Below are 19,805 nucleotides of genomic sequence, written 5' to 3' on the forward strand. Positions count from 1 at the left end.
AGCTCACCCCCTAGCTCACCCCCTAGCTCACCCCGGCCGCTCACCCCCTAGTAGTGCCCCTTCTTACCCTAAAACATGCTTGTGTGTTGTGACACTCAACTCACATCTGTCCACACAGGAGACCAGAGAGAAAGGCATTTTTAAGTCTCTGTGTTTAGCTCTCAGTATGTTCATAGATTCTAACTGAAGCTCTGTGGTTTGAGGTTTAGTTTCTATCGTCCATCCTGTTTTTACTTTAGATATCTGCTTTATTTTATTGTTTCATGTTCGCTTTTAGCTGTATAGGAGTCATGTTAAGTTACTGCTGATGAAAACCCAACATTTTCTTATTTTGCTGCTTCATAGTAAAAGCTATTACATAACAAAATAACAGGGGACTTTTGCTGTGAAAAATCTAAAGGAAATAAATGTGTTTATTACCAAATTAGCAGCTTTTCTTTAGTAAGAACAAAGGAAGGAAACATAAAAGCAGAAACAACCACAGTAGATCTTGATGAGGAGCTGCAGACGGGCAATATAATGAGGGACTTTAGCCATGGATAAGCCCACTGCTTTTAAACATCACTCAAGACAAGTTGTAATCACTTTAACACACACTCTCAAGCTGGTAATGGGGACCAAATCCCTGCTGCGCGCAGCTGACTGGCCAAGTTAAACCAAACCAAGCCAAGCCAGCACAAGTGAAGAAAAGGATTATAAAAGTGACAGGACAGAGGGAGAGAAAGGGGATGACAAACAGCAAAGGGCCACAGGTTGGAAACCAACCCAGGCTGCTGTGGTAAGGATAAGCCTTAGTATATAGGCGCTTGCTCTACCAGGTGAGCTACTGGGTGCCTTTTGCTGCTGTTATTTATTAGTATTCTACACTTCAAGATCAGTGGCTGCTACACTTCAAGGTCAGTGGCTAGACATAAGAGTTTTAAAGTTTTTTTTAAGTGTGTTTAGTTTGAGACCCTACAATGTGGGAATAGACCCACACTCACAATATCACGTGTGGGAAAGTGTGGGAAAACAACAATACCCAGTAAAGCCTTTGGCAATATAGGCAGATGGCACAAATTTGATGCCAAGTGGGGTTGATTGTCTGTCTACCTTTTACAGAAAAACGCCTCAGGGCCCACAAGCCACAGGATATTTTATAAACCAAACTGCTGGTAAAAATAATAGCAGGAAAAAATGGCTAACTGCTAGCTTGTTAGAGAGGACACTTAGAAGACATGCTGTGTTTCAAATCGCGTACTTTTGTACTTACACTTAATATTTTGAGTGCATAAGTGCGTTTACACTGAGAAGTATGGAAAAATGCAGTGCACAATTAGTACCCGGATGGTGCACTCAAAACGGTCAAGAAGTTGAGTGTGGAACTATGGACACTTCTTGCCCTCAATGGTCACCATCTTGGCTGCTTGGTGGAAAGGGAGGGACCATTTTTCAAACTGGAAATGGTGGCCGAGGACTGTGTGACCGTGAATGTCGCTGCATTGTACAAATGTAACACATGTAATACATGTGTTTTTTGCACTAAGCACCACTATACTGCTGTCGGATATAAGCCAGCAGTACGTTTATTGGGTTAATTTTGCAGTCTGTAATGATTTGGTACTGTGAACGACAACGCAAATGCTAGTTTGCTAACTAGCTAACAGCTGCACATTTTGACGTCGTCATTTCCGGTAAGTGCAGAACGGCTGTGTTTGGTTTGAGACAACACTACCCTGTCGAAATTCACTCACTACAGCAATAAGTACAAAGTGCACATAGTATACTACATGGAAGTGTACTAACGGAAGTATGTGATTTGAGACAAACAGACAGTGTAATTTGGAGGGGATGGTACCTGATCAAGAACAGGCTTTCAGGATCTCAAGCATCTTTTTGAGAGAACTACCAAACACAAAAGCAGCAGGCTGAGGCAGTAAATCTGGGCAAACTAATCCGGTTGACAGCGCGTACAAATGTGGAATTGAGCGGTATAACAGCTAGTTCAGAAGTGCTTCGCAATTATTGGTTGTGTTAAATTGAGCGAGAAATGTGAAATACAAATGTCAAATTCTAAAACTGCACAAAATGTGGTTCTGCTTCTGTTCAAACTAGTTGTTGCCCCACCATTTCTTTCCACCTACAAACATTACTGATAACGCATACAGTGACACGCAAAACCCTGGCCAAAATTTCTTTTACTATGAATAGTTAGGTGAATAGAAGATGTACTGATCTCCAAAAGGCATGCAGTTAAGGATAAAACATGCCTTTCAACATTCAGACAAGAGTAGAGTATTACTTTTGTTTTGTACAATTTGAGAGTGAAAAAAAAGAAAGGAGCACCATGAAATGTCTGGGCACCCCAAGACATTTGAGCTCTCAGCCAACTTTTACAGAGTCTCAGATTTTAATTAGCTTGTTAGGGCTCTGGCTTGTTCATGGTCATCACTGAGAAAGGCCAGGTGACTCCTCCTGAAAACTTGTCCCAACAATCAGCAGCCAAGAGCTCCTCCAAACAGCTGCCTAGCATTCTATAAACTAAAATAACATGCCCACAAAGCAGGTAAAGGCTATAAGATAATAGCTAAGTGTTTTCAGGTAGCTGTTTCCTCAGTTCATAGTGTAATTAAGAAATGGCAGTTAACAGGAACTTTATGGAATCAAATTTGTTTCATATGTATTGTAACCATGTGGAAACATTTTGTAACTGTGTAAAAAAGTTTTGTATGAATGCATTCAAATCCGTGAATGTGTAAAAAATATCTGAACAAATACATTTAACTTTTGAATCCGTACAGAGATCTGTAGCTGTGCATGACATTTTGTGAACAAATGAAAAAGATTTGCACAATTCTGAAAATATTTTGCACTTATGGATCAAAGTTTTACAGTTAAAATTTTTTTTACACTTACAATTTTTTTTTACAGTTATGCATCAAATTTTCACAAGTACAAAAAGTTTTACAGATACACATCAAATTTTCACAAGTACAAAAAAGTTACAGTGCACCGAGTCCACATTTACGGATCAGACCTACAGGTACAAATCAGAGCTACAAGTTCAAGTCAGTACAAGTAGTTTTGACTGTCATTTGACGCATTTGAAGGAATAGCCAATCAGGACGTGGAGATTAACATATCATTTGACTATCCAATCAGGAATATAGCTTTACTATCCAATCACGGAGCCAGGGGTCGGGCGGTCTTTCCGACAAGAGGAAGAAGAACAGTAATAGTAAGTTAATGCATATAATAATAATTATTGTAGATAGATAGATAGATAGATCGATAGATCGATAAATAGATAGATATGTAACCCCAGTCCCATGTAGCTAGTTAATACTAATGGGGGTGTTGTAGTACAGTGGGACAGGGCCTGAGTTCGACTGGAAATGGTGCTACACACCTGTGACAACTGTGGTAGTGATATACAATGACTTGGCGGTGCCTCCAACAACTTTTCTGAAGTAACCAAAAATGTTGGTACTATCCCTTTTAAAACCAATGAATAACTTCACTTGCAATTACCACACCAAATTTAGTAAAATAAACACAGGGCATTTATTAAAAGAAAAACAGGAATTGGCAATTTATAAATTATTTATCTGGCTCACTGTTGACCTTTAAATGGGTTACTGATGAAAATATTCACAGTCCACAATACCACTCCAGCAAAATAGACTCACTCTGATCACGAACTCAAATAGAAAAAGCTGTATTGGTAAAAAAAAAAACTTAATCCAATGTCCACAGCCCACTCTCACACACACATTCACACAGGAATGAATTCTGACTGTTTTAGCTGTAAATACATTGACTGGTTTTAAACATTTTAACATTTTTAAACATATTTATACATTAACTTGTGCCCTGTTTAACAAACATTTTAAAGTATTCTTAGAGAAATGAAATAGAACACAAAACACATTTTAATTTCCTCATAGAAATGAATGAAATAGTAATCCCTTCATAGAAATGAATGAAATAATAGCCACAGGGCTACAACCTCCCCTTTCTAAAAAGTGTTGATGCCCTCATCACACAATTTAGCTTGTGCGTGTAGCTAGCTTGTGCTTTCCTGGCAAGCCTAAAGCTCGTATGAGTACGCGACCCCCTTTCTCCAACACTTGATCTCTCACTCTGTTATCATAGTATCTCTTGTTTTTGTCATGTGACTTGTTAGCAGCTGTCATAGCTAACTTGTATGCTCTTTTCAGATCACGTTTCAGCTGGGCAACGTACTGTAAGTGGTTGACATTGCCATCGCCATCAGGTGAGGTTCCGAAGCATAAGTCAATGGGCAGGTGAGCTTCACGCCCAAACATTAAGTAGTACAGAGAGTAGCCAGTCGCATCGTTACGTCTACAGTTGTAGGCGTGGACGAGCAAACTGACATGTTGACTCCACTTCTGTTTTTGACTAGGTTGGAGCATCCCGAGCATAGACAAGAGTGTTTTGTTAAAGCACTCTGGCTGCGGGTCACCTTGGGGGTGATATGGGCTCGTTCTGGACTTTTTGATACCCAGCATTCTCAAGAGCTCTTTGATAAGACGACTTTCAAAATCACGCCCTTTGGTCAGAATGAATTCTAGATGGCAAGCCATAATGCACGAAAAACTTCTCGACCAGCACCTTGGCTACGGTCGTCGCTTTCTGATCTTTGGTCACATAGGCCTGGGCATATCGAGTGAAGTGGTCTGTTACCACGAGGACATTGGCCACGCCCTTTGAATCTGGCTCTATAGGTTAGGTTCTTTAATGTCCCCAGGGGGATAATTGTTTTCACACATCATCAGTCAGGTTGGTTTCAGGGCAGCATACACAACATATAACAGATAACAGATAACAGACCCTCTTCCCACATATTCCCCAGATAACAAATAACAAATAACCTTCTCCCACACATACCACATAAAATCATATAAACATAAACATGACATAGACAGTGTACAGGGGTGAAATATTAAATCTACATGTTTTTGTTTAGGGCTGCGATGGCTGAGGGGACAAAATGGGCTTTTTTCCAGTCCAGTACCCTGTATCTGCGGCCAGATGGGAGAAGTATGAAAACTCGTTCAGGGGGTGGTCGGGGCTATTTACTATTGCACATGCTAGGCGTGTGATGGCAGGAAGTCTATACACACTAGGTCGAGGGGACCACTGCTGGTTATTTGTTTCAAAGGTGCAGCCCTGTGAGGTAATGTTTTACGAGTGACACCGGCCACAGTTTTTGATGTACTGGGAAATGTCAGAGACCATTTCTGGCCAGTAAAATCGGTCTTTCACCAGATCAGTGGTGCGGTCAACTCCCAGATGGCCAGAGTTGTCATGAATGGACTTGAGTACTTTAAGGCGGTGCTCACTAGGGAGGATTAGTTGGAAAATCGGCCTGCCCGCTGGTCTGGTGGTTTTCCTGTATAACAGGCTTGACTTTATCATGAGCCTACTGCTTTCTCGCTGCAGCAAAGCTATATCTGGCGTGTTACTCTGGGAGGTCGTAGGCCAGACTCTACTTTGAACAGCTTGTTTGGCAATACTGATGGCTGGGTCCAAATCTTGTGCTTTGCGGATTTCCTTGTTGCTTAGCTGTTCTAAAGAGCTCACCTCAAGCTGGGTGGCTAAAGCGTAAGCTTGGGGAATAGCACTTGGGGAAGCTCCTAACTGATCTATGAGACGGTTAGTCAGCTCAGATGATTGAGTGACACTAAATTGGCAACATAGAGCTTTCACACCTGATTGGGAGATGTGTCTCCATCTGTCATCATCTTCCATGGCATTTCTGGACAACCAATCTGCATCCACGTTTTCTCTGCCAGGCTTATACTTAATGTCAAAGTCATATGTAGTCAAGTTAGCCAACCACCTGTGGCCTGTAGCGCTCAACTTCGCAGTTGTAAGCACATAGGTGAGCGGGTTGTTATCTGTTCTCACGGTGAATCTGGCCCTGAAGAGATAGTCGTGAAACTTATTTACTACGGCCCACTTCAAGGCCAGAAATTCCAGCTGGTGAATGGGGTAGTTTCTCTTTGGCATAACTTACGGCTAGCAAAAGCCACAGGTCTCAACCCTTCAGGGTATTCTTGTTTTAAGACCACTCCAAGCCCATCCAGGCTGGCATCCACATGTAGGATGTAAGGTTTTGTTGGATCCGCAAATGCCAACACTGGAGCACTGGTAAGGCATTGGATGATTTTGTGAAAAGCCTCAGTGCACGCTGGGGTCCAGCCCTCACCGAAGGGCTCAGGGGGTCGATAGTAGTTATTGACGATGACTTTGGTGGGTTTCGTCCCTTTCTGTACAGGGGGGTACCCCTTTGTCAGGTCAGTTAGAGGGCGGACTATGGCTGAATAGTTCTTGATGAACTTGCGGTTATAGCCACAAAACCCCAGACATGACTGCATCGACTTCAAGTTAGTGGGTGGCTGCCACTGGGCTACAGCTTTGATTTTGTCAGGGTCAGTTGCAATGCCTGCTGCGGACACAATATGTCCCATGTACTTTACTTGCGGCTGGCAAAATTGACACTTATCCAAGGAAAGTTTCAAGCCGACCTCTGCCAGGCGGTCAAGTACTTTCAGAAGACGCTCTTCATGTTCTTCCAAAGTGCAGCCAAACACAATGAGGTCGTCGAGGTAAACAAAACATTGAAGCAGGTTCATATCTCCCACTGCCTTCTCCATTAATCGCTGGAAAGTGGCAGGGGCTCCCGTGATGCCTTGGGGCATCCGCTCAAACTGGTAAAAACCAAGCGGACAGATAAACGCTGTTTTTTCTTTGTCTTCCTCGGACATGGCGATTTGGTAATAGCCAGAGCGAAGATCAAGCACAGAAAACCAACGGCTGCCTGTGAGGCTGGCCAATGCGTCATCAATCCGAGGAAGGGTGTATTGGTCAGGTATTGTTTTTAAATTAAGGGTATGATAATCGATGCACATCCTTATCTTGCCATTTTTCTTTCTTGCTATCACTATGGGAGAGGCGTACAGGCTGCGGGATTCTGTAACAACCTCAGACACGAAACTGGTGGACTCAAATGCACGACTCGCAGTAGGTTTAACAAAAGTATTTTACTTGGCAAAATCAATTTAAACAAAAGGCGCTCTCAAGGAGGGTATTCAAAGTTCAAAACAAAACACTCACAATGAGGATCAAAAAATATCACAACTTAGAATCAAACCTGATAGCATGAAAACCTGGCATCACACAGACTGAACAAGACGAACTGGCAACAAGACAAAGGGAGACAAGGACTATTTATACATGAGGTAGGGGAACACAGGTGAAACCAATCGGGGCGGGCTAGACAATCACAATGGCTGGAAAATCACACAAAAGGAGGAAGTCAGGGTCTGAAACGAGAGGGAAAAGGTGAGTACAAAATAAAACAGGAAGTGCATGATGAGACTGGACATGAGTGACTTTAACTTAACATAAAGTGCTCATGACAACAAAGGACTAAACATAAAACTAAACTAAGGCATGACATAAAATATGAAACACTAAACATGAACATGAATAAAATTAACATACTTGACGAGACACAACAGATTCTTTGATAATCCCTGCCGCTAGGAGCTCCTGTAAATGTCGGCGGACATCATCGATTTCTGCTGGGGCTAGACGCCTGACTCTCTCTCTGAAGGGGCTAGGGTCTTTCAACCTTATACAGTGCTCCACCCCTTTCACCAAACCCACATCCCATTCTGACATGGAGAAAACATCAGGCCTATCAGCCATCTTTTGAGCCAGCCTGTTTTTCCAGCTCTCTGGAATGGGAGAGTCACCGAAATTAAAAACAGCAGGGTCAAGTTGGTTAGGGGGGATATCTGTCTGCTGCAGCTGGGTGACAACTTCTGCTTTATGAACATGAGCGATTATGATACCTTTGGGAATGGCTTTTGGCTTGGCAGACTCATTTTTTAACAGCACAGAAAACCTGTTACAATCCACCTCTGTGGAGAATAGGACACAGGGGGGCATTAACACTCCAGCCGGAAGTGCTCCGTGGGAGGGAGTCTCAACCACGAGAATGCTATCTTTGAGTTGCTTGCTACTCGACACAGTGCAAATGGCTGAACTCTCACTCCCAGGAGGCATGGTAAGAGGTCCAGGACCAGCCCACTTAACTACAGCCAGGGGATCACTATGAGAGCGTAGTGATGTAGGCTTGGTAGATAGCTGCATATATATACGCATGGTCTGAGCTAGCTTGGGGCCACCATGAACTTTATAGGACCGAGGAGCATGACTGAAAGCTCGGGCATCGGTACCAACAATAAGGGGCAGCTTCTCAGGGCCATTAGCTTCTGGGCAGACTAAAACAAGCACTACCTTAGGCTCACACTGATCACCATCTTCGGGAAACCGTATCTCAGCTGCAATGTAGCCTTTATAGGGGTAGCTAGCCTGACTTAGGCCTCATAGCTCCAAACTTGAAATTGGGTAAAGAGGTAGATGGGACAAGTGCTTGTTATAATAATCTTCAAAAACAATGGATACATTAGAGCCACGATCCATTAAGGTATCACAAGTGAGTCCTTCAATTATGACTTTGCCAACGCTAGATTCACCCACTAAGCCTTCAGGGATGTCTGCTGGCAAGCTGAGCCCTTGTGTACTGCTTTTGAGTTGGCTTGCCTGTCCTCTTTGCTCAGGGGAATGAGTTGAGGGATCCCTTTGGTTTTGTTTGAGCTTTTGATTGTTTCTGATTAGCTTGCTAATCACTTTGGAGGGGTTATCAGTACCACTGCAGTTTTTGGTGATGTGGCCATCCTCGCCACAGCGGTAGCAAAACACATCCTGCGTATCGGTAGTTTTGGCGCTTTTCTTAGGTTTAAAAGGTTGTTTCGGTTTGAAACTTTGCAAGTTCCCTGCAGGCGTTATTGAGGTCTCTTGCTTGGCTGCTTGCTCTCTGAACTGATTTTGCAGTTGCAAACTAGCCACTTGTTCGCTCAGCGCCTGCACTTCAGGGTCAATGGGCAACACTGCTGGTTTCTCTTTGACTGATAGCTGCTGTACTTTAGCTTCTAAAGCTTTTAGCTGACTCTTAAGAGTATCTACTTCAACAGAGTGGGCGGCACTTTCCTCGGCTGTGCGCACTGGATGCGTGCTGGCGGTGAAATTTCGTCTAGTCACTTTCTGATCTTCCTCTACTCTAATCTCACTCAGTAACTCCATGAAAGAGGGTGGGTCTCTTTCAACCGCAACTGGAGTAGTAGGATGTCAGACTCTGAGGTTGCACCTCTCAATAGCTGCTCTACCCTTGCACGGTCTCTAGGGGTAGAGGTGAGGCCACCTTTCTGGACCATTTTTGACAGTGCTTTTTCTAATCTCGTGAGGTAATCTGACAGCCTCTCACCTGGTCTTCGTTGCATGGATCGAAAGGCAAAATAAAGATCTTTGCCAGACTTGGTGACTCCAAATGCATTTTCCAGAGCTGCTAAATAATCTTCCGGACGCGCATCAGCATCATTACATCGCACAGCCTGGATTATTTCAAATGCCGGACCCTTTAAACTTTCCACAGTCCTTTTCCTTTTCTCTATTGCAGAACAATCGCACTCATCTAGCATTAGCTGTGCCTGCTCTAGCCAGTTTTCAAGTGTCTCTTCCCCTTGCAGCCTGTGGAAGGCATTGTTCTCTTGAGGGGGTCGCATTGTTTTTTCCAGCAGCTCTCCCACAGCACGAATGATGGAGGTGGGGTCGGACTGTGTAGGTGTGCTCAGTGCAAATAATGGTTGGAGATCATTCAGTGATCTCCCTTCACTTTGCAATAAGTTCAGTAACTTCAGCTGGAAGTCACCGGGGGGGGGGGGGGGGGGCACTTGTGAGAACAGTCACCTTCCATGGGGTTCCACCAGTAAGGGGAATGATTTCAGGGGGAGCTGTTTTAGGGTCAGCTGGGTTTTGGCACTCACAGAGTATTGTGTCAAAATTTACCTGGGGGTCTAGTTTTCTAGCTTTAAAGCGAACTCGGCCGAGTGCTTTTACAGCCTCCAGTGAGACTATAATATCTGCTTCAACTGCATCTGTAGGTACATTACTCAGTATCAAAGCGTTAGCTGGATTTACACCTACATCTTCACACCATTTCACAAGCTCAGCCAGTAACTGTGGGTTGGGGAAGTGAGCCATTGTTTTGTGGAGTTTTGGTCTTATGTACTTTAATTTAAATCAATCATACAATGAACCGATCCCAGCAGTGCCTCCATTTATGTAACCCCAGTCCCATGTAGCTAGTTAATACTAATGGGGGTGTTGTAGTACAGTGGGACAGGGCCTGAGTTCGACTGGAAATGGCGCTACACACCTGTGACAACTGTGGTAGTGATATACAATGACTTGGCGGTGCCTCCAATAACTTTTCTGAAGTAACCAAAAACGTTGGTACTATCCCTTTTAAACCCAGTGAATAGCTTCACTTGCAATTACCACACCAAATTTAGTAAAATAAACACAGGGCATTTATTAAAAGAAAAACAGGAATTGGCAATTTATAAATTATTTATCTGGCTCACTGTTGACCTTTAAATGGGTTACTGATGAAAATATTCACAGTTCACAATACCACTCCAGCAAAATAGACTCACTCTGATCACAAATGAACTCAAACAGAAAAAGATGTATTGGTAAAGAAAACTTAATCCAATGTCCACAGCCCACTCTCACACACACATTCACACAGGGCTTATTTGAATGAGACAAATAAACACGTTGTGAGCCCAGTCGATGCTTGGGAGCGTGGAGGCCGGAAACTAGATGGCCAGTTCACTGGGTTTAACCAGCATAAACAAAAGCGCACGTGCAAAGAGTTAGTTCTGTACTTACAAATCCAGCCGACAGTCAGTAATGCAGATGAGCAGGGGAAAAGGGCAAAGGGCAATGCAGTTTCGGTGGCAAGGGGAATGGGGCCGTGCAGCCACACAGTGCCGAAACGGAGCTCAGTACAGCAGCTATAAGTCTCTCTCCAGCGGTCCAGGTCCCTCCCGGACCTCTTTCTCTCTCCTTCTCACGGGCAAATGTCCAGTCCTGAACCACACAGTTCCTCTTAGTAAACAAACTACAGGCTAATTCAGGTAGAGGGAATCTCTTGCACTTCAGCCCTTCCGCAATTGGAGGTCGGTGCTTCTCAGACCAGGGCAATATAGATCAAAATAACCCCGTGGAAGAATCCACAAGAAAAGCACTGGAGCACTCAGATCACTTGTGATGAATTTATTTATGACTAACGTTTCAACGCCAACTGCGTCTTCATCAGAGTCAAACAGTACAGGTACCAGGTAAGAAGGTTTAAATATCCTCCAAGTCACATAGAGACTCTTCTCATTGGTTTACAGAGAGTGGGAGGTAACCAAACAATTAGCCAATAGTACTGTGACAGTACTGAGAAGACAAGAGTCTTCTCTGAGTCAAAGTTATGTAGGAAGAGAAGACAGCACTTTGGTCTCTGGCAACCCCATTTTACCTCTGGATTCACATGGCCAGTCTGTACTTGGAGATGCTGCAGTAGCAGCAGATAATATAAACTGCTTTCTACACTGCACAGTACTGTAGTGCCAGTCATGGTAACATTAATGTTAAAATGTAAAGCCTATAATGGTCTATGTTTATATGCAGAAATAACAAAGATGACATTAGTATTACAGTAATCCAGTTATTGCCAATTTTGCATATTCATGTGAAACTGGAGTTTGACTTATTTCTTAAAAGAAAATTAGCATAATATTCCTTTAACCTGGAGCCTTCCATGCACACAAATTATTATTCATCAGCGTATAGGATTGCTAGATAGACTAATCAAAACCCCTGTCTGACTTCAAAAGACCTGCAGGAAGATTTAGCAGACTCTGGAGTGGTGTGTACTGTTCTACTGTGCAGTGGTACCTGCACACATACACTGAACAAAAATATAAACGCAACACTTTTGTTTTTGCTCCCATTTTTAATGAGCTGAACTCAAAGATCTAAAACATTTTCTATATACACAAAAGACCATTGCTCACAAATATTGTTCACAAATCTGTCTAAAATCTGTGTTAGTGAGCACTTCTCCTTTGCCGAGATAATCCATCCCACCTCACAGGTGTGGCATATCAAGATGCTGATTGGACAGCATGATTATTGCACAGGTGTGCCTTAGGCTGGCCACAATAAAAGGCCACTCTAAAATGTTCAGTTTTATCACACAGCACAATGCCAAAGATCACACAAGTTTTGAGGGAGCGTGCAATTGGCATGCTGACTGCAGGAATGTCCACCAGAGCTGTTGCCCTTGAATTGAATGTTCATTTCTTTACCATAAGCCGTCTCCAAAGGCGTTTCAGACAATTTGGCAGTACATCCAACCGGCCTCACAACCGCAGACCACGTGTAACCACACCAGCCCAGGACCTCCACATCCAGCATGTTCATCTCCAAGATCTTCTGAGACCAGCCACCCGGACAGCTGCTGCAACAATCGGTTTGCATAACCAAAGAATTTCTGCACAAACTGTCAGAAACCGTCTCAGGGAAGCTCATCTGCATGCTCGTCGTCCTCACTGGGGTCTCGACCTGACTGCAGTTCATCATCGTAACTGACTTGAGTGGGCAAATGCTCACATTCGATGGCGTCTGGCACGTTGGAGAGGTGTTCTTTTCACGGATGAATCCCGGTTTTCACTGTTCAGGGCAGATGTGTGGCGTCGTATGGGTGAGCGGTTTGCTGATGTCAACGTTGTGGACTGAGTGGCCCATGGTGGCGGTGGGGTTATGGTATGGGCAGGCGTATGTTATGCACAACGAACACAGGTGCATTTTATTGATGGCATTTTGAATTCACAGAGATACCGTGATGAGATCCTGAGGCCCATTGTTGTGCCATTCATCCATGACCATCACCTCATGTTGCAGCATGATAATGCACGGCCCCATGTTGCAAGGATCTGTACACAATTCCTGGAAGCTGAAAACATCCCAGTTCTTGCATGGCCAGCATACTCACCGGACATGTCACCCATTGAGCATGTTTGGGATGCTCTGGATCGGTGTATACGACAGTGTGTTCCAGTTCCTGCCAATATCCAGCAACTTCGCACAGCCATTGAAGAGGAGTGGACCAACATTCCACAGGACACAAGCAACAACCTGATCAACTCGATGCGAAGGAGATGTGTTGCACTGATGAGGCAAATGGTGGTCACACCAGATACTGACTGGTTTTCTGACCCCCCCAGACCCCCCCCAATATTCATGCTGTCTAATCAGCATCTTGATATGCCACACCTGTGAGGTGGGATGGATTATCTCAGCAAAGGAGAAGTGCTCACTAACACAGATTTTAGACAGATTTGTGAACAATATTTGTGAGAAATGGTATTTTGTGTATGTAGAAAATGATTTAGATCTTTGAGTTCAGCTCATGAAAAATGGGAGCAAAAACAAAAGTGTTGCGTTTATATTTTTGTTCAGTGTATAATCCTCTTGCAAGAGTCAATAGAAGAAAACTTTCGCTGCATCCTTACAACAAAATGAAACATCAGAAGTTCGAACGTCTGAACAAGCCTCATGCTTTCTGGAAACCAGTCATGTGGACTGATAAATTTAAAATGGAACTATTTGGATGCAATGAGCAAAGGTACGTTTGGAGAAGAAAGGGGTGTAGAATTTCATGAAAAGAACACCTGTCAAACTGTTTAACAGTTAACAGATTGAACAGTTTTGATCGTACTGTGTGTGGTGTGCTCCGATATTCTCAACACAGCACACCACACACATAACGATTCTGTCCCAGGACAGATCTAGAATATCATCCTCCAAGCCAGAAATCTCGCGTGATCAAACGTGATCTAACAAAGATGAAGAAGAAGTCACGGGATATCCGGAAATCAGACGGAAGACGAAACATAGCAACAACCCCCAACAACCACAGACTGAGATAAACACAACACAAAACATAGAAGAGGACATACAGGAACAGGGAATGATGGTGGTCTTGGGACTATTGCTGACCAAAAAATCTCGAGCAAAAAAAAAAAAGGAAGAAAATAATTTGGAATAAATTCTGGAGACAGCGTGAACACGGACTTTATAACCTACTGAGCGAGCTAGAGGTGAGTTGTTCTCAAATTAGGCTAATGGCTGGTGTTATTAGCCTAGTAACGCTATAGCCTAAACGTAGCTAAATAAATCTGGCAGCTATCAAGAAAGAGACATTGTGCATGGTTAATTGTGTTAAAGCCATTCATTTGTGATATGCTGACAGATAACTGACAGAGCAGGTTTCCAGGGGCTGTTAAGGATGAACGCAGAGGAGTTTGAGTACGTTCTCAACAAAGTAGCCCCTGTGATAATATGGAGATTAGCCATCACTGCCAAGGAGAAACTGGCTTTAACTCTCCGCTACCTGGCAACAGGTTCATAGCTCAAGATATGAAGCTGTTGTGTTCCACACACACACACCCACACACACACACACACACACACACACACTTGCTGGTGCAGAAACTAAATGTTAGCCTATGTATTCTTTCTTTTTTTCTTTCTTTCTTTCTTTCCTTCTTTCTTTCTTTCTTTCTTTCCAATTCAGGGTTGGAGAATCCACAATCTCCTTGATTGTGGTGAAAACATGCAAAGCCCTGCACCAGACACTTCGAGATGAATATCTGAAGATAAGCTTGTTTATCTGTAGTCATCAGCTTGTATATTTGTACAAATAAGATGTCTTTGCATTAGAATCACTGTATCTGTGTCAACTGAGAATGTGTAATGTTCATTATTTTTGGGCCTATTATTATTATTAGTGGGGCGGCATAGCTAAACTATTGTTCATTTTGTGATGAAAGCACAAAATTTGGTACATGTGTTGGTGGAAAATTAATCAAAATTTAAATGATTCATTACAATATTTTAAAAATGTAATTATGTATTAAATTAAGAAAAATACAGTTAGACACACTCACAGTTCACATTAAATCAAGAACAAGCGCAAATTCGCAATAGCTGCGACCTCATACATGCATGCATCCACACAACATGCATACACACAACCTCAAGAAAAGCAAAATTTTCATTTTGAAATGCTTAGTATAGCGCCACCTATGAATGAATCCTGGTCATTTTTTCTGGCATAGTTACTCATGGTCTCTACTTGCAGTATGCAAATTTCAAACATTTTTGGTCAAGTACTTTTTGAATTATTCAAGAAAAGCTTTTTGGACCGACCGACCAACCGACCAACCAACCAACCAAAAATGGCTGCCAGTGGTTACTGGCATGGAATGGTTTGGCTATAAGTGCTGTTTCATGTTTTTAGTGCCACAAATGTAATTTATAGGCATATTAAATTGGAAAAGCTTTATAAAAATGTAATAGAACAGAACAAGAGCTTTTGGTTCTGTCAAAGAGAAGTATGACAAACCTCTCAATAATGCTCATTGCATCATCTGGGATGTCCTTTGGTCCACTTGCCAGCGTCATTGGTGCATCTGTCAGTTCTGGCAGCGACTTCCATGTTGACCATGCTGCCTTCTTTCCATGTCCAGCAAAGCTGGATATGATGTCACAGCCTGTCAAAGCATGGAACATTGGAAGGGCACATGACATCTCTGGTCTGAGACATGCAGCCATTTGGTGGGCTGCAAGATAGTGAAAGCTCTTGCCTGTTTCGAATGAAACATATTTTTCACTTTAACTGGTCTCTAAATCATATTTGTGGTGCTGAAAACATGGTAACAGCAGCTTGGGGGGGCTGACCAAGGTGTTCTATTCCAGTATATTAAGCTATAAATGTACCAAATTTGGCGCTTTTATCACAAAAACATTTTTTTTTTTAGCTATGCCGCCCAATTTATTAGTTTGTTAGCAGAATTATACAAAAACTGCCTGACCGATTTTCACAAAATTCGGTGGAGGGATGTAACACATGCCAACTTAAAATATATTAAATTTTGGTGTTGATCCAACTCAGGGGGCGCGTCCACGGACCTCCATTCATTTTTTGGATGAGGATTATGTGAAAACTTTCCAAACGATTTTCACAAAACTTGATGGAGGCATGTAGCATGGTCCAACTTAGAAGCCATTACATTTTGGAGTGGATCCAATCCACGGGATGGGTCCATGGGCAGGTAGGATTCTGATGCCCCAATATCCAGATTTGTTCTAAATATATTTGTCAACACATCTGCCAAATTTGGTGCTTTTATCACAAAATTGAAAAATTCTAGAAAAATATTGAGCTATGCTGCCCCACTAATCTGGCAAATGATTAAAATATTTTAATTTTTTGCTTTTTAAGGAGCAACACAGGAAGATAAGCCAAAGAGGAGGCCGTAAACTGTGAATGAGAAGCTAATAAAATGTTTTAAAAAGCTCTTGTTCTGTTCTATTACATTTTTATAAAGCTTTTTCCACTTTAATATGCCTCTAAATTATATTTGTGGCACTAAAAACATGAAACAGCACCTATAGGATACAGGGTTCCTACACATTTGGAATTTAAAAATTCCATACTTTTCCATACCCTAATTTGCGTTTTTTTTTCTCTGTGTTTTTTTTTTTCCAGAGAATATGCGACATCTGAGTAAATATATCAGTGTATCATATTTCACATCATATTTAATATTTAATTATTCTTAATAGGCGATTGTAGCCAAGTACCATAATGGCATGCAAATAAAAACTCAGATAAGTTCAATGTCTGGGCTGAGGCAAAAAGGTTGGGACTCTGGGTGCAAGAGATGCAGTAACGAGACATCGGTGTTTTTTCCTTTCATGTGGCCCAGATCGCCTTCTCCCCCATGTTGGCGATGTCAATCGATTTCACACAAAGCTTGCATCTAGCTGTGGGTGTGAATTGGGAATCCTTGGCCAACCAGCATTTATATACGGTATTGTCAAGCCATCCATCCAAAAACTTGCATCTACCCATTGTGAACCACGTGAAACTCGTCTTCTTGTCGAAGGTGCAGTGTTGGAGTGAAACTTGATACCTGGGGGGTTGGAGGAGGGTCATGGGGCAGCGGACTGGACATACCACTTGTCAATGGGTCCATGTCATTGGTCCGACAGCCCATTGGTCCGACATCCCATTAGTCTGACGGTCCGCGGTGCTGAACGGCTCCCGGCGGGCGTATTTCTACCATGATCGTGCGCTGTGACCGGCTCTGGGTCAGCTGGGAGGTGAAGCAGGCTCACGGCTTATGTGTTTGCCACTTTCTTTTTCATTTTAACCCACACCATGATCTTTTCCTGACCCTAACCAAGTGGTTTTTGTGCCTAAACCTAACCAGACCTTAACCACAGGGCATCATGATGATTTTGGAACAACGGGACTTCAGAATAATGGGTTTAATATGGTTGGAACAATGGGCTGTCAGATCAATGGGCAGTTCCCTTGTCAATCAAGTAAAAGGGGCGCTAGGTTTTCTGAGACGTTTGCTCTCACAAACTGTGCTTGGCCCGGCATAAAACACGATCCGGATTGATTAAATTATTTTTGGAAATACCTAATTTTCTATTTTGGAAAACAGTATTTTAGAACAGTGGTAATAGTCTGGGAACATAAATATTTTTCCATACTTTATTTTTCATTTTCCATACTTTTTAATACCTGGAAATTGATCAAATTTATTTCCATACTTTTCCATACTTTCCATACTTGCGTAGGAACCCTGAGGATAGCCAAACCATTCCATGCCAGTAACCACTGGCAGCCATTTTTGGTTGGTTGGTCGGTTGGTCGGTCGGTCCAAAAAGCTTTTCTTGAATAATTCAAAAAGTACTTGACCAAAATGTTCGAAATTTGCATACTGCAACTAGAGACCATGAGTAACCATGCCAGAAAGAATGACGAGGATTCATTCATAGGTGGCGCTATACTAAGCATTTCAAAATGAAAATTTTGCTTTTCTTGAGGTTGTGTGTGTGCATGTTGTGTGGATGCATGCATGAGGTTGCAGCTATTGCGAATTTGCGCTTGTTCTTAATTTAATGTGAACTGTGAGTGTGTCTAACTGTATTTTTCTTAGTTTAATACATATTTACATTTTTTAAATATTGTAATGAATCGTTTAAATATTTTGATTAATTTTATTGAATAATGGTTGCTACGGCAACTAGGGTGCGTTTTTGCGATGCCCCGATATCCAGATTTGTTTGAAATATATCCACCAACACATGTACCAAATTTTGCGCTTTCATCACAAAATGAACGATTGTTGTGATATATTGAGCTAAGCTGCCCCATTATATTATTACTACTACTACTACTACTAGTAGTAGTACTACTAACTACTACCACTACTAGTCTAGGTTACTGTTGAAGCTGCAACAGTTTAGAAGACTCATGACACTCATGTAAACAAAACTTGTTATTTCAGACACCCACTACAGTAGAGGAATGGTTGGAGATCGCCAAAGACTTCCATCAAAAGTGGCAATTTAACCACTGCCTAGGCACGATCGATGGAAAACACATAAATATACTGCCACCAGCACACAGCGGGAGCACCTTTCGAAATTACAAAGAACGATGCTCTGTGCTGATGATGGCTGTCGTCAATGCCAGGTACAGGTTCAGGTAAGCAGGTTTTATGTTCTGTATATGTATATTTCTCTTTTGCTCTTTGTTACCTGTGCAGCACTTTGGTTCAGCTGCAGCTGTTGTAAATAGGCTATATAAATAAAAGTGTCTTGACAGGTACATCAGTGTGGGAGCCCAGGGCAGAGCATCTGATGCAGGAGTGTTTGCGGAGTCAGATTTCAAGCAAGCACTTGACAGCGGTCTCCTCAACCTCCCTGCAGCAGATCTGCTCCCAGGCTCTGACATCCAAGCCCCTTATATGTTCCTTGGAGATGATGCCTACCCTCTGTGCCCTGACCTTATGAAACCGTACTCATACTGCCACATGGACCATCAGCAGAGAGTCTTCAATTACAGAATTTCGCGTGCATGCAGAGTGGTCAAAAACGGTTTCGGAATATGGGCAAACAGGTGGAGAGTATTCCTCACCACTATAATGCTGAACCCTAACAAGGTGCAGAAGATGGCTTTCGCTACTGTGTCTCCACAACTACTTGTGTGAGGTGAGGTCTGACACATACACACCTCCAGGGCTGGCTGATACAGGTGGATGAAAACCCCAGGCTTGTGGAGGGTACCTGCAGAGCTAATGGCCTGGGAGCCCTGCTCCCTCTTCAACCAGGAAGATGTGGCAACAGCTCCATGGCTGCCAAAGCACTGAGAGACAACCTGAAGAGCTACTTTGTTACACCAGCAGGACAGGTTCCCTGGCAGGATAACTACATATAGACTTTTTGGAGCAACAATGAAAAATGCAGGGGATTATGTTTATTTTGAAATAAAAACTTGGACTCATAAAACATTTCTTTAGTATCTTTGCATTAAAAATAAATATGTAACTGACACTTAATGGCTTTACCTTTTTTATTTGTGAATAAAGAAAAACATTTTTCCAGTCTATTTGTCTTGTCATCAATTGAAATGTAAACATTTTCTCATAAATCTTAAAAAAAAGTAAACATAGAAAATACTGTCTCAAGTATAAATTATATATATATTTTTTTATAAAAAAGTATAAACAATGTGGCATCATACAACTATAACACTGCTAGTGACAAAAGTGTAAACATTTTTAGAGCCTGCTTCAATTATTGTGAAGTGTTGTTGACCAACATTAACAAATCAAGAACAGATAAGTAATTGAAACAGTTTGAAATAGTATTTTAAAGTACCTTGCATGACATTCTGAAGAATAACAGTGTGCTTTCAGAAAAAAAAAAAACACAGGCTTCAAGCTTCCGACCCAGAACAAGTCATTGGT

General features: G+C 42.3%; 1 protein-coding gene across 5 annotated transcripts in view; it reads right to left on the reverse strand.

Moving 5' to 3' along the window:
- Window positions 1-19,805, reverse strand: part of slc27a6 (solute carrier family 27 member 6) — a 140,212-nt gene that overhangs the window by 52,685 nt on the left and 67,722 nt on the right. The window lies entirely within an intron of this gene.

The sequence above is a fragment of the Epinephelus lanceolatus genome, chromosome 19, assembly GCF_041903045.1.
Source record: "Epinephelus lanceolatus isolate andai-2023 chromosome 19, ASM4190304v1, whole genome shotgun sequence".
NCBI lineage: Eukaryota > Metazoa > Chordata > Actinopteri > Perciformes > Serranidae > Epinephelus > Epinephelus lanceolatus.